The sequence below is a fragment of the Apteryx mantelli genome, chromosome 3 (genome assembly GCF_036417845.1).
Source record: "Apteryx mantelli isolate bAptMan1 chromosome 3, bAptMan1.hap1, whole genome shotgun sequence".
In the NCBI taxonomy this organism is placed as follows: domain Eukaryota; kingdom Metazoa; phylum Chordata; class Aves; order Apterygiformes; family Apterygidae; genus Apteryx; species Apteryx mantelli.
The window spans coordinates 68,963,264-68,975,032 of NC_089980.1; the positions used below are offsets into that span (position 1 = coordinate 68,963,264).

The 11,769-nt window shown below is 39.1% G+C and overlaps 1 protein-coding gene across 2 annotated transcripts in view; it reads left to right on the top strand.

Annotated features, from left to right (window-relative positions):
- SCAF8 (SR-related CTD associated factor 8) overlaps nt 1–11,281 on the top strand; it is a 107,992-nt gene extending 96,711 nt beyond the window's left edge. The window contains exon 21 of one of the 2 annotated variants that reach the window (XM_067293590.1): nt 10,578–11,281. The gene's annotated coding sequence lies outside the window, so the exon portion shown is untranslated. Of the gene's footprint in view, nt 1–1,256; nt 2,419–10,577 lie in introns of those variants that run through there. The other variant, XM_067293589.1, reaches the window with a different exon arrangement.
- The last annotated feature ends 488 nt before the right edge of the window (nt 11,282–11,769 follow it).

The window sequence follows — 11,769 nt, forward strand, 5'->3', positions numbered from 1 at the left end:
AGGTTGCTTAGAGGGAGTTCATGTAACCTTCAGCCTTGCAGATGTTTAAAATGATTAGACAAACATCAGCAGGCATGGCATAGGTATCCTGTCTTCAGATCAGGGATGGGTGAAGTGATCTCTCAAATTACCTGCTAGTGCTATTCCATTAATGATTTCTGTGGATGTGAAAATGGAAAGGGTAATAATTATACAAACAAGAAGCACTTTGGTTATCTCCATGAAATCATAGAATATGTAACAAAAAACTCTAATATGAGTTCTGTAATTTATTGCATGACTTCTATATTTACATTAGATTTATAAGCAGTTATGCTTTTTCTAATTTTGCCCATTTCAGTAATGACTGAAAATTACTACTGTCTAATGGTCTCTATGAAATAAATAGGTAAACATAATCAGATTCCTATGGTAGGATACAAAATAAAGCTGTTTGCTTTGTACCGATTCTGTAGCAAATATATACTGCGGGCACATTCTTGGTCTTGGCTTTTCTCAGTGATGCAGTGATGGTTGGTTTCTTGGGAACCAAAATGCCTGGACTTTGCAGAGGAGTATCTGGATAAAATGTAATTGACAGGAAATCAGAGTAACGCAGTGGTCTTTTCTGACCCTCAGTTCTGTGAAACCCATTGAATTAAGACATTTGTGAGGGGAAAGTAAGTGATGAATAGATGTTATCAATACATAATCCACATGACTAGTATGTATTAGAGTCATACACCAAACTTACATAAGCAGACTGTTTCCTGGTCTGTTGGATTCTTACTCATTCATCTTATTAACCTTCTCAATTATTTATGATGTACCTTGTGTATAGTGTGTATGAGAGACAAAACAGCACTTTTAGCCAGCAAATCTGCTATAAAAAAATTCTTCTTTATAGACATAACATTTTAATGAAGATTTTAAAATAAAATTTTATTAATTTTTATTATGTATTTTATTAATTTCAGATTTTAAAATTAAGCTACTGGGGAATGTAATGGCATGCTAGCAATATTTTTAAAATAATGTTGATTAATCCCAGATAATATGTTAGGAACCATGCAGTATAAAATGCCCCTCTCCTTCGTAAGCATCCTGTAGCTAACAGTGAGTTTGTAAACCTCATCAGAGGTTTACCTCCTCAGAAATCTGTCATTTATGAAACAGTTGCTACTGCCTGGTCTCAGCTCTGATTTACAGGACTTTTTAAAAATTGGAATCACACTCCAGTAACCAGTGATGACCAGTTATTGTTCTTTTGTCAACAGGCAAGATGAAGGAAGTTCTGGCAGCTTACTATGTCCTGGGCTCTGCAGAGTTAAGTGAGAAGTGCTCCAATGCGCTAGTGTGCATCACCTCGTGGCTTGGGGCTGACGTACTAGAAGGATCCCAGCGCTGCAGACTGAGACGGCTCTGAGCACCTCAGTACCCCGTTTCTGCTAGAACCCAGGGATGGCAAATTTACATACCAGTATTACCTGTCTGGAGCAGGTTTAATTTTATAAATTAAAACCATAAACTCTATGAGTTTCTAGACTATATTTGTGCTGTTGAGGATGATCTGCTCAGATGAACAGTTTTGCATCCATCGGAGAGACAGGTTCTTCTGCTGGACCAGAAGATGACAGTGGACTGTATATTGTAACTAACATCATTTGTAGCATCTCCTAGTGCAAATAATTGAAGAACAGGTTGCAAGAAAATCCTTTAGGAAATAAGATATGTTTTGTTTTGATCTACCAATTTTAAAAAATGTTTTGTTTTTTAAAGATAACCACTTTTACATAACACTATATGTGCAGTCTGTGTGCAGCTCTTCACTGTGTCTATATTCCAGAGATGATGAATTCCTTATGAGACACCTGAACCTTTTTAGATTTGTGATGAACCCTTAAATTATCAAAGTATCATGAAAAATAGAAAGGAAAGTTCCAGGGCTTTTATTTGACTAGATGTCTCCAATTACTTCTTGTTAGTGTCCTGAAAGGCGGAGGACAGAGCAGGAAATAGTAATGAAATACAAAATGGTATATTGCATTTCTTTTTGGGCATATGCACCTACCAGAATGTGTGTTTGGTCTAATAACCAAGGGAAAAGAAACAGCTTAACTTATCTGGGCCCTCACATGAAAAATCTTCATTTTGGGGCAATATTTGCTAATTTTGTCTCCTGAATAGCTATAGAAAAGAAGGAATATGTATATGCCTCTCCATAGGTGAAAAGGACATACTTGCCATTCCTTTATTTATTTTTGCTCTTTCAAAAATTAAAGTGCCAGTTATTTGGAATGCTGTAGTCTGTGGTCTCTTTAAATTTGATTAGTGAGATCCTTTCAGCAAGATCATTCCCATTATGGTGTAACTGCATGGTGACCACAGCTTTGGGCCTGTATAATAAAGATCTGATTCAAAATTTTGTTTCTGATCATTTTCTCTACTTTTATGTCATATCTCCAAGTGTTTGATTGGAATCATGCTTATTACTGAATACTGTTTGGAAGAAGATGTGAAAGAAAAATGTTAGAGAGGAAAGTATTTGTACAGAAAGTATTTGTACAGTGAATCTCCTTTGTAGCATTATTTACACCAGGTTAAAGGGCAGAGGGCTATAAAATGTTAGTAAATCAAGAGTGATGCTTACATCCAGTTTGCACACAAGGCCCTGGGGCAAGAGAGGATTAGGCTCTTCACATCTCGAATTTATGTTCTTACCAAAGTACTTGACATCTGGTCTCCATTAATTAGTAAACTTGGAAAGGGAAGGGAAGAAAAAGCTCCAGAAAAGCTGAATCTAAACTGTCTTTGATTTGCTGTGTGTGTGATATATTGTGCTGAACATATGTACATCAGAATTTAAAAGCTAATTAGATTATTTTTCCTGGTTCTTATTTTCTTCTGTTAATGAGAAAATTTTAAACTATAAAAATATTCTTCATGTAACATGTATGAGCAAAGGCTGTGTATATACCCAGGGTTTTGGCCTGCTGAAGCTACAGCTGGCTTATTACAAACACCTGAGTTAATGTTGTTAGATCAGCCTTGACCTTTGAAATCTCTTAATCTGGTGTCCCTCTTATCCTGTGTCTTATGTAGTTGAATAAGGCTGGAAGCATGCTTAGCACCCAAGAGAGCTCACTCCATAGCGATGCATTTACATGTGAGCAAGGGTCAGGCAACAGTGCCTCTGTGGGGTTTCCTGAGCAATTAAAACTAACCCAGGACTGGGCTCCTGCTCAGATGGGGCAGCCCTGTCTTCCTCCTCTGCCCCTGGTCACACCTTCCTCCTCCCTCCCTTGCCGAGCACTAACAGCTGTACTCCTACAAGGCTTTTTGGACTGATTGAAAACTATACTGTATAAAAGTTTAGCTCTTGTGCCAGTTCTGCCCTCACAAAGAGGGTGGCAGTTTAGTCTTAGGCTGACTTACACTGATGGAGGAACCATGCCTTTGGTCCCTCTAACTTTCAATTAACTAATCCTAAAACTTTAACTTCCTATTTTAGCACATTTTTTTATGGCTAAAAACTATTCCTTCATTTGGTGAAACTACAAAGAGAATAAAGACAATTAATTAAATCCATAGAAATTAAAAAAAAAATCTTTAAAATTACCTGTGCAGTGGCATTATTTTAAGCACAAAAAAAATACATTGCTGTGAAAGGACCACATTCTTGCAATTCGATTTGTTCTGTAGACAAAAACATTTTCAGAAGAACAGGAGTGAAAGCCGTATCCTGTAGCAATGCCAGCGCAGTGTAAGTCTCTTGTGCTAACAGATCTTTAGCTATTAATGGGACATAAAGATGCTCAATATGTGGACAGCTGAACTCACCAGAATTGTAGAGGACTGAGCATGACCATGGCACCATTTGAATTTGAATGTGAAAACTAATTGCCTCAAAAGAAGGGCACCTTTAGAAAAGCTGAGAAATGGCATTTTGTCTGTGCCATAACAGGAGGTGCTATAGGCCTGACCATTCTATCGGGAGAACTTCTCTGAAGAGAAGATGTATAACTGTTGCCTCATCTGTTAAAGGAATGATTAAAAGCCAACACAAAACAACACGGGAAAACCCTATGGCACTCCAGGAAGGGCAGAGGCTGGAGCTTTTTGTTCTTTGGCTGAATCCCCTTTTCAGAAGCTCCCACGTACTTTCCCTCAGCATCTGGACAAGCCTTTCTTTGTGAAGGGACATGAATATGGAAAGATCTCCAGTGCATGCCTCTCTTCAGTCACCTTTCAAAGGAAAGTTTCAAAAGTCATTATTTTCTAGCAACTTTAAACGTTTGATTCATGGTAATAGTGGTTTTACAGACAGCGTTAGCTGACTTTGATGAGTTGGAGCAGTTCAATATTTGCACAATTAGAGCAAATACTTTGTGTGGCTTAGAAGGCAAAAGTGTTGGTTTCTCTAACTGAATTTAGTATGTGAATATGTAGTTCACATTCAAATAAGATGGTCTTAAGTCATTTCCTTAGCAGACAATAATCCATTCCAAGAAAAAGAACATCTGTTCAGGGTCCAGACTTGAAATAAATAGTGGGTTTAGAGACAGGTCTTTTATCCAGTGTTGTCTGGGTATTAGGCTCTTGACTCTTCAGGTCAGAGCTGGGGTTTTGGTGACAAAATATAAGTGTGTTTCTGCTATGTCTAACTACACCAAACCTCACCTTTGAATGCAGTTTTGTTCCCGCTGCCAATATGCACTGCTTTGACAGCACATACTTTTACAAATAAATTTGCTTTAAATTACTCACAGCTACATTGACTTGCTTTTGAACTATGTATGTGTGCACATGCCACTGTTGATTCCTGTTATTCATACAAGGGAAACCCCAACAGTTGGCTATCAAATTTTTGTTTATTTATTATTTGTTGCATCAAAAAAGCCAAGCTTTTGAGAAACAGTGACCATATTTTATAAACAATTAGCTATTCTACATTTTAAATTTTCTATTGCAACCTTCATCTAGAAATCTCCAAATACTTTTCAAATATTAAATAAAGGAGCCTCACAACACTTTCCATGGAGCAGATATTTTTATTCTAATATATAAGTAGGTAAACCAAGTCCCTGGAGAGCTAAGTAACTTCGCTAATACTTCACAAGAAGTTGCTGCACTTTAATCAAGTAAACAAAACCAATGATAACATTATAAGTAAAGCAACATTCTAAAAAGCCCTTTTAACACTAGCTTTCTCTTTCACTGTTGTGTTTTCCTTTTGCGTGAAGAAGGCCACCCTGTAAACAGTTTCACTTGACCTCATCTTCTCCACAGGCTCAATAGATGTCCGCTCTCCACCTTCCAAGAAAAAATTAGATTCTGTTATTCCAAGTGCTAACCTGAACTGCCTCCTGGAAATAGCTGTGAATGGTCATTTTCACACTTTGTATTTGGTGAGTTCTCAGCCAGTTTCAAGGCTATCTTCTTTTCTGGCTTGGCTGGAACCTTTACTTCCTAACCACAAATGACGCTCTTGAGATCACATCTGTTTCTGAAGCAGTCACTGATGATGAAGTGAGAAAGCACCCTCTTGGGGTATGCTATGAAGAAGGAGAATTTCTGTGGTGGGGCACTGGGCTCTGCTCAAGGCCCTCCCTAGGTGATGGCCTGCAGCCACTCCAGCTGTCAGACACAAGCTACAGAGTTAATGAAATTCTCCCACTCAGTGAGGAGTTTATTTCCAAGGTGCACTGTCTCAAAAATATACTTAAATTGTGAACTGGTGAAGTTAGAAAATTGCAAAGCCGCACTGAAAATGGAGAATGTGCTGTTTGCATCAGTTCTCCTTCTCACCAAGACTCCTTATTGCCTGGGCAGAGCTTTAAAAGACATTCTGTCTTTTTGGCTTTATTATTATCATTAAAATAAGCAAAAACAAATTTGCTCAACTTTAAAAGAAAAAACAGTTGTTGCCACCTTCCAGCTTACAGGGAACCTGACAGACTCAGTATTAACTTAAACAGCTGAATTAAATGTCCCTGAATTTAAAAGTATGAGGAAGCAGTGCTTGCTAACTGCCAGAACAATGCTCTTTCTAGCTCAGTTAGCTACAGGGGGAGGCAGAACGCACTATTCATTCCTGGCCCTGTAAGGCGTGTTTAATGTCAGACGATCTTCAGCAGGAGAAGGAAAACTTTTCCTAGCTGTTTGTTATTCCTGTGTACTGGACAGCCATATAATAGTAGGAATTAATGAATGAAAATTGAACTGAAGATAGATGTGTCAGTAATACGGTGACATTTTTAAACCAATAATAGTTACTTACTATACTGAATTCCCAAGGAAAGTGATGGATTCACCATCCTGGAAATCCTCAAATCAGGCTTGAATAACCGTTCAAAAGGTGATGAAGTTCTACTGCAGGCAGAAGCTCTGTGCTTGATGCAGGGACTGTCTGATGATATGTACTCTTGGAGGATCAAAAAGACCTCAAGACCTGAGATTTGATGATCAGAATGACCCTGAGTTCTCTGTTAATCTAATCCCAAAACATCTTTTATAATTATCATCTTACATTCATTCCGGGATCTGCTTACTGTTTATGCACACAATGGTTTATGCCGGTCTCTGAGAGATACGGCAAGTGCAGCACTCTAAACATCAGTGGATGTCAGAAAAATAGGAATTTTAGTTGTACCTGTGGTGGTCAGCCAAACAATAGTTTTGTTTTCTTAAATCCAAGACCTATAAGCTCAGACTGAACAAAATAAAGCCCCTGACTCTTACCCCTGACTCTTATCTAGGCACAAAGCTTATGATTAAACCCAGTTAAACTGAAAAATTAAAAACTAAATATTTGAATCTGCATCACCTTCCTTCTTCAACAAAATCCTGAAACCTAGCCAAAAACAGAAGAGGCATATTTTTGATAGCCTACTTACTCATTTGCATACAAAATGTTTTGTTTTTAAAAAATTGCCTAAAACAATATATGAGATCCAGATCAGATTCTTACCACATAAGTGCTATGAAACATTTCTATTAGTCTTGCTTTTGTTATGACATTGAAGTATTCTGTGCAATATAGATTCAGACTGGGTCAGGATTTAGTCTCCTAACATCTTTATTTATAGTAGTTTTAATCAGGTGGTTTCTAATCAACAAGTTTCATGAGGCCCAGAGTAGGAGCTGCTGTATTTTTGTTTTGTTAATATTGTACATTAGCAAAAGAACTGCAAAGTAAAGTTCAGAATGTAAAAGTGAAGATATTTGCTGTGTGTCTCCAGGTAAACTAAAGCAGAGCTTAATGGTTTGCAGGAGGGAGGTTCCCTATCTGGTGCCATAGCCCCCCCCCGTGCCCACACTCCCCACAGTGACTCTGTTAATGCTATATTAAGCAGCTGATTAGTGCAGTTCTGCAGTTTCTGGGGTGAAAGCCCTGCCCTGCACAAAACCTTGCTTGGTGCTACGTGACCAATGTGAGGTGCTGAACACCTTGACTTTTCTTTAGATTTTGTAAAAGCTGAAGCTCTCACAAACCTGTAGGAATGGTGTCTCTGAAGAATTCAAACTGTAAATGGACAAAGATGGGACCTGCCATTTATTTTGGTGAAATATCTCCTTTGCACAGCAGGGGAAGCAGGAACGGGCTCTAGCATAAGTAAAACCAGCTCCACAGAGTTTAAACAGTTATTGTCATCTGTATCTGGAAGATATTCAAAGGAAGTAAAATGTCTTTCTCTTTTTTACCCTTTTTTAGAATATGTATTCTGTACATCAGTCAGTGGTGTTTTGTATGGGCATTCTCACTGCTTTCCTGTACATAGTTTTTTCCTTTCATTTGTATTGATCTTTACCACAGTAACAGAATAAGAGAATGGCTTATTGGTGGTTGATAACATAGCTCTGAAGTCATCATTTTTTACCTCAGTTTTGTAGCTTAACGTCACATAACTTATTATAAATGCTATTACAGGAAGGGCAACATGGGATTTCTTAGCTGTTAAGGTAATCTCCAAAGAAAAAGACATTCATTCCTATTCTAGCTCCTTTTCTTAGGCAGTTTTACAACAGACTTCTGCAGAGAATGTCAAAGCAACAATTCATCATTAACAGTGGTCCATCCTATCCCATCTCCTGTCCAGAACACTAGATTTCCCAGATATCACAGTTTATAAACTATAGTCAGTGACAAGGCGTGCTTTTTTGTTCTGTTGTTGCTGTTCTTTTCTGTGTTTGTTTTTAAGATGTTCCAACCCAGGAGTGTGCAGAGTGAATTTCTCTCTCTCTATTCATACACATAAATTCAGCACCATCAGGAAAACACCAAACAACATATATTTAATGTTAATCATGATGAATCAAAGCCGTCTTGGAGAGTATCATATGCTGTGGGAGAGGCAATCAGTAGGAGAACCTATATGTAACAGATTTGTTTTAGGACAAGTTGCTCTCCAGTTCCTGCAACCTTGTTGTATGTAATCCTGCTGTTACCCATTCAGGTAATGGTATGGAGTATTTGCCTACACTGTTTTGCAGGATATATTTGTGCTAAGAATTATGGAGTGAAATCATGAGCCTGTTGAAGTCAATGGCAAAACTTGCACAAATTTCTGTGGGACTCAAGTTTGGTTAAGAATGGTAAATATGTATCGGTGCACAGCAGAGACACAAACTACTAGGCATAAAGTCATGGTTCATCATCACGTAAGGAAGCTCTTATCTACATCATAACAACATCCTGCCATTAGCTAAATTGCCATGAGCCAGTGTACACATAGGGATTTTAGAGAGAAAAGATCCTCCTGGACCAAGAAGCCCAGCACCCTGTTATCAGAGATATCCATGTTGTAGAAGTCTGTTCAGTGGCATATCTGGTTCTTTTCCCAGTTAAGTCAATGGGAACTGGTTAGTCTCTAAATTTTCAAGCCTAGAAACAACTAAACCCAAAAGAAACAAGTAGCAAGCATAGAAATACAGAATGGCACAATACCTTTTCCTGAAATAACTTTACTTCTATATTTCAGAATATATTTTACATTCAGACTACACAGAACTTATATTTTACATTTCAGAATACATTTACATTACATTTTACTTTTATGTTCTGTTTTTCTAATCTTTCAAAATCCCAAAAGGAAAATTCAGTTACCATCTTTAATAAGTTTCCAGTGATTCCAGAGGGCACACTAGGCTTTGAGATATAACAAGGGCTCTCTTTGGCTACTTGTCCTTGAGATTACTGGTCTTTCTTTAAATCAAGAGCAATGAAAAACAGTAGAAACAAATAAGGACCAGTTAAAAGATGGAGCCTCTTTAGCAGCTGTAGCACTTCATATGATGACTGCTGCCATTCAGGTTTGGAAAGGCACTGTTCACAGGATCAAAGTCAAAGTAGCATGTTTGCCTGGTTTGGTGCCCCATAGTTCCTTCCTCCCAGCCCTGCGTTTCTATTTGTGCCCAGGAAAGGTAAAACCGTGCCCTGAGTCACAGTCACACAGTGAAGTTGAAGTCAATGACCACTTTTGTTTTGCTAAAACTGTAATGAGTGTTGCTGATGCTGGAAATTCTGGTCACTGTTTTGTGGCAAAGCTGTATATATCCTTTCAGGGCCATTGGTCATAGTAGAGCCAGCCTGAGTGTGTGGCCACCTTTGATCTTGGGAGAGGCGCTCCTAGCAAAACAGCTGCCCCGTTCCAGAGTAAAGCAGGGCAGGAATAGCTGAGGTTTGAGCTCCAGGAACAAAGCAAAGCAGTCGAATGCAGACAGTTATTGAACTGCAGCCGCTGAGAAGTGTGGATCATGCAACTTTTGACTTCAGATGAATAGAGCCTTGTAATAAAGTTTAACTTCAGTCCTGTGTTTTCAGGATTATAAAGCTATACCAAAAAATAAAATATAGATTCTTTTCCTGTTCCTTTGCTATCACATGCACTATTCCATATAATTTCAATCAGTCTGAGCCTTTACATCTGTATTCTTAAAAAGTCTATGTTGTTAGGACCCATTCAATGTTTACTTCAGGACACCTTTTTAAATATCACACATGCTCCAAGTATGATTTTCTCTAATGGCAACTTTTTGTTCTTATGGCTGAGGACTGTCACTCAAATGGGGTTAAAAGCAATTCTTTGCCATGCTTTGGCACCTTTTGTCTGCACCCTCAAGGTCTTTCTAAGGCAGCTTGTGTCGACCCAGTCCGGGGCTGGGCAGCAGCGACTGTCTTCCTTCCCTTGCCACCCCTTCGGCACAGCCCATGGACACAGATCCCCCTGGCGGCCCCATGGGTGCAGACGCATGTGGCACGTCCTAGTGGGTTTGCCAAGAGTTAAAGGGCTGAGGCAGAGCACGAGGACTGTGTTATTGCCATTGCAAGCTCCAGATGGGAGGGATCTTTGGCAGCATTCCTGGGTCTCCGCATGAAGGCGAAGGTAGCCAATTACTGTAGCTAGATGAAATATTCAGTCTAGGTTTAGAAAAGAGAGAGTAACTGATTGCATTCCTTGGGAGACTTGAAAGAAACACCTCTCAAAAGAGCTCTCACTCAAAAGCAATGATTGTTTGCCCGAGTACATTTCTCTTTTGGCTGACGTAAATCTAGCGCATTTTTTCCTTTACACTGTTAAATCTTTTTATTCTTTCAGAATCAAAGTGACTTAAGACTTGTTTGATATCCCTTTATTTTCTTCTGGCTCACTCCTGTATTTGCGGCCCAGGCGACTTGCAGACGGATCATTCCCACAGCTCACGAGTGGCCCTTCTGCTCTCTTCTGCCCTGGGGCTTCTGCCATTGCCAGCTGATACCCACCAAATCCCAAATGGCAGTGAACAGGCAAACTGGCAACACTTCTCTGCAGCATGCAGAGTTGAGGAAAACCTCAAGAGCACAGAAAACTGTTGAAAGTTTTTTCTCTGTAGCTACCACGAGAGGGAAGCCTTGGCCAGACAGCCCAGCCTGGCTGCTGCTATGGCCCTGAGGAAAATCCGCTTTAATCTGGGGACTGTCAAACAGCCCCAGTGCCAGAGCTATGGGCACTCTCCCCTCAGTGCTGCATTAATAACAAGAAGTAATTGGGGCTTTTACATACTTAAGCTATTTTCCTAAGTTATTTCTGTTTATCCTTACAAAGCTATAGAAGATTCTGTGATGTTGTTTTATTTATTGACAGTAATGGAAATGTTTTAAAAAGGTAGCTCTGAACTCAAACTAAAGAAATGAATTGGCTAGAAAGTTCCCCCTTGTCAAGTAAAGCCACTTAGTGACTATGTACTCCTCTGCTGGGACAGTGTGAAGGAGGGGAGGGACATGAACTTGTATCTGAAAAATTGTACTTGTCCCTTAAATAAAAATTCCACTTCAAACTGCTTCAAATAAAAGTGATTACAAGAAAAAAATATAATCTGGGGTGTGTGTGTGGGGGGGTGTCTTCTAATCATTTTTTCATTTGGGAGGGTTCGAGTATAGGCAGTTTTACTGTTTTCATGATGTGGTCTGATCACTATTTTCCCCCATCTTTGAGGAAGCCTTTCACACAGCAACAAAGAGATAACGTTTGAAGAAATAAACAGAAAAATGTCCTTTTGAATCTGGCCCTATATTTTATAGCCGCCCATTCAATCATTACTTCCATGAGAAATGACATATTCTCCTGCAATGACCATTATTGGTTTTATTGCACAGATTTTGTACATTCCTCAGGACTCAGCTCCAGTTCAGCCCATCTGCAGGCTGCCCAACTGAAAGCAAACACCCGCACATGCCTCTGTGCACTGAAGCTGTAGCTGAGGATTAGTGGATGACTGAGAGATCAGCTTTTATATGCGGGCACTGAAGTG